The 2500-nt window shown below is 28.3% G+C and overlaps 2 non-coding genes across 2 annotated transcripts in view; both read left to right on the forward strand.

Moving 5' to 3' along the window:
- The first annotated feature begins 493 nt into the window (after positions 1 to 493).
- On the forward strand, positions 494 to 672 carry LOC138858594 (5.8S ribosomal RNA). The gene has a single exon (XR_011397646.1). It is a non-coding gene; the product is annotated as a 5.8S ribosomal RNA (ribosomal RNA).
- A 502-nt stretch (positions 673 to 1174) lies between these two features.
- Positions 1175 to 2500, forward strand: part of LOC138858550 (large subunit ribosomal RNA) — a 3977-nt gene continuing 2651 nt past the window's right edge. Inside the window, exon 1 of the ribosomal RNA XR_011397638.1 lies at positions 1175 to 2500. This exon is cut by the window's right edge and continues 2651 nt beyond it. This is a non-coding gene — a ribosomal RNA (large subunit ribosomal RNA).

Genomic DNA, 2500 nt, shown 5'->3' on the forward strand with positions numbered 1-2500 from the left:
TGTTTTTCTGTTTTTTTTTTTTTTTTAACTCCTTGTAATGCATTATGACAATATATATTATATTGTGAACTTCGCATACATTGTATTTGAACGCAATAAAAAAACCTTTAAACATATAGCTGTACTTATTATTTATATAGAAAATAATATTTAATTGTGATATTTATATAAAATATTATAAATGATAAGTTAACTTGTTCACATTAACGTGTGTAATACCTTTTTTTTATGGTATTTTCTATTTGTGATTAAAAACATGTTGAAAAATTTAAAAAAAGAAAACGCACAAATAGAGAAGAAAATAATATATAAAAGGTATTACTGTTTTTGTTGACCTAAGACATGCGCAGCTGCAAATGTTTGGGTTTAAAATTACAATTTATTGAAAGATGTTTTAAACTTATGTATTAAAAATTTATTATTGATTAATTATTAATACTTTCAATAAATTAAAATTCTTTGACTTTGAATTAAAAAAATACAAAAAAATTATCACTCTAAGCGGTGGATCACTCGGCTCATGGGTCGATGAAGAACGCAGCAAACTGTGCGTCATCGTGTGAACTGCAGGACACATGAACATCGACATTTTGAACGCATATTGCGGTCCATGCTGTTATGTACTTTAATTAATTTTAAAGTGCTGCTTGGACTACATATGGTTGAGGGTTGTAAGACTATGCTAAATTAGTTGCTTATTCTTTTAGTCAATTAATAGAATTTAAGCATATGGCATATTATTGGATTGTATTTTTCAATCCATAATATTAATAGCATAAAAAGAAATATAGAAAATATATTCTTGAATACCTCATATTTGAACGAAAATTTATGATAAATGAGAATCTTAGTATTCCCATAAAAGAAAAAATTTTCAACATTATTTAAATTATATTAAATAATACATAAGAGGAATGTCTAGCATAAAATAAATTTTTATTCTAGAATTAATTCACTCTATTGTATTGAGAAAAATTTATAATAAAAAAAAATATATGATATGTGGAGGAATAATGTTGTTAATTTTATTAATTATTATATTATGAATTTTAAAAAGGGATGAAAAGATTGAATAATATTGAGTAATCAAGATATAAAAATATATTTCTTTAAAATAGCAAATAGCAAAAAAATTAAATAAAAATAAACAAATCAATCTAAAATATATTTTATACAACCTCAACTCATATGGGACTACCCCCTGAATTTAAGCATATTAATGAGGGGAGGAAAAGAAACTAACAAGGATTTTCTTAGTAGCGGCGAGCGAAAAGAAAATAGTTCAGCACTAAGTCACTTTGTCTATATGGCAAATGTGAGATGCAGTGTATGGAATATCTTAATATCTAGTATGAGAAATTAACGATTTAAGTCCTTCTTAAATGAGGCCATTTACCCATAGAGGGTGCCAGGCCCGTATAACGTTAATGATTACTAGAAAGATATTTCCAAAGAGTCGTGTTGCTTGATAGTGCAGCACTAAGTGGGTGGTAAACTCCATCTAAAACTAAATATAACCATGAGACCGATAGTAAACAAGTACCGTGAGGGAAAGTTGAAAAGAACTCTGAATAGAGAGTTAAATAGTACGTGAAACTGCTTAGAGGTTAAGCCCGATGAACCTGAATATCCATTATGAAAAATTCATCATTATAACTGTAGTATTTAATTTTAAATATTATAGTAATAGTGTGCATTTTTTTCATATAAGGACATTGTAATCTATTAACATAATAAAATATTTATCAAAAGATCATTGGTTTTTAAGTTTATTCAAATTAATTTGCTTTTAGCTTATTAACATAGAATAATTACTGATGATTTGATAAAGTGTTGATAGATTTTATTATATATAATGCTAAAATTCTTTTGAATTTTACAATAATATTATTATCATTGATTTTAATATTAATTGTATGCATTTATATGATTAACAATGCGAAAGATTCAGGATACCTTCGGTACCCGTCTTGAAACACGGACCAAGGAGTCTAACATATGTGCAAGTCATTGGGTTATATTAAACCTAATGGCGAAATTAACTTAACTGTATTAATAATGGGATTAATTTTTAATGTATTACATTATTAATTCAATCCCGGGGCGTTCCATATAGTTATGTATAATGATAATTTATTATTATTTATACCTCTAACTGGAGCGTACCTTGAGCATATATGCTGTGACCCGAAAGATGGTGAACTATACTTGATCAGGTTGAAGTCAGGGGAAACCCTGATGGAAGACCGAAACAGTTCTGACGTGCAAATCGATTGTCAGAATTGAGTATAGGGGCGAAAGACCAATCGAACCATCTAGTAGCTGGTTCCCTCCGAAGTTTCCCTCAGGATAGCTGGTGCATTTAAAAATTATGTAAAATAATCTTATCTGGTAAAGCGAATGATTAGAGGCCTTAGGGTCGAAACGACCTTAACCTATTCTCAAACTTTAAATGGGTAAGAACCTCACCTTTCTTGATATGAAGGTTGAGGTTATGATA

This window comes from Bactrocera oleae, unplaced genomic scaffold (assembly GCF_042242935.1).
Source record: "Bactrocera oleae isolate idBacOlea1 unplaced genomic scaffold, idBacOlea1 ctg00000010.1, whole genome shotgun sequence".
In the NCBI taxonomy this organism is placed as follows: domain Eukaryota; kingdom Metazoa; phylum Arthropoda; class Insecta; order Diptera; family Tephritidae; genus Bactrocera; species Bactrocera oleae.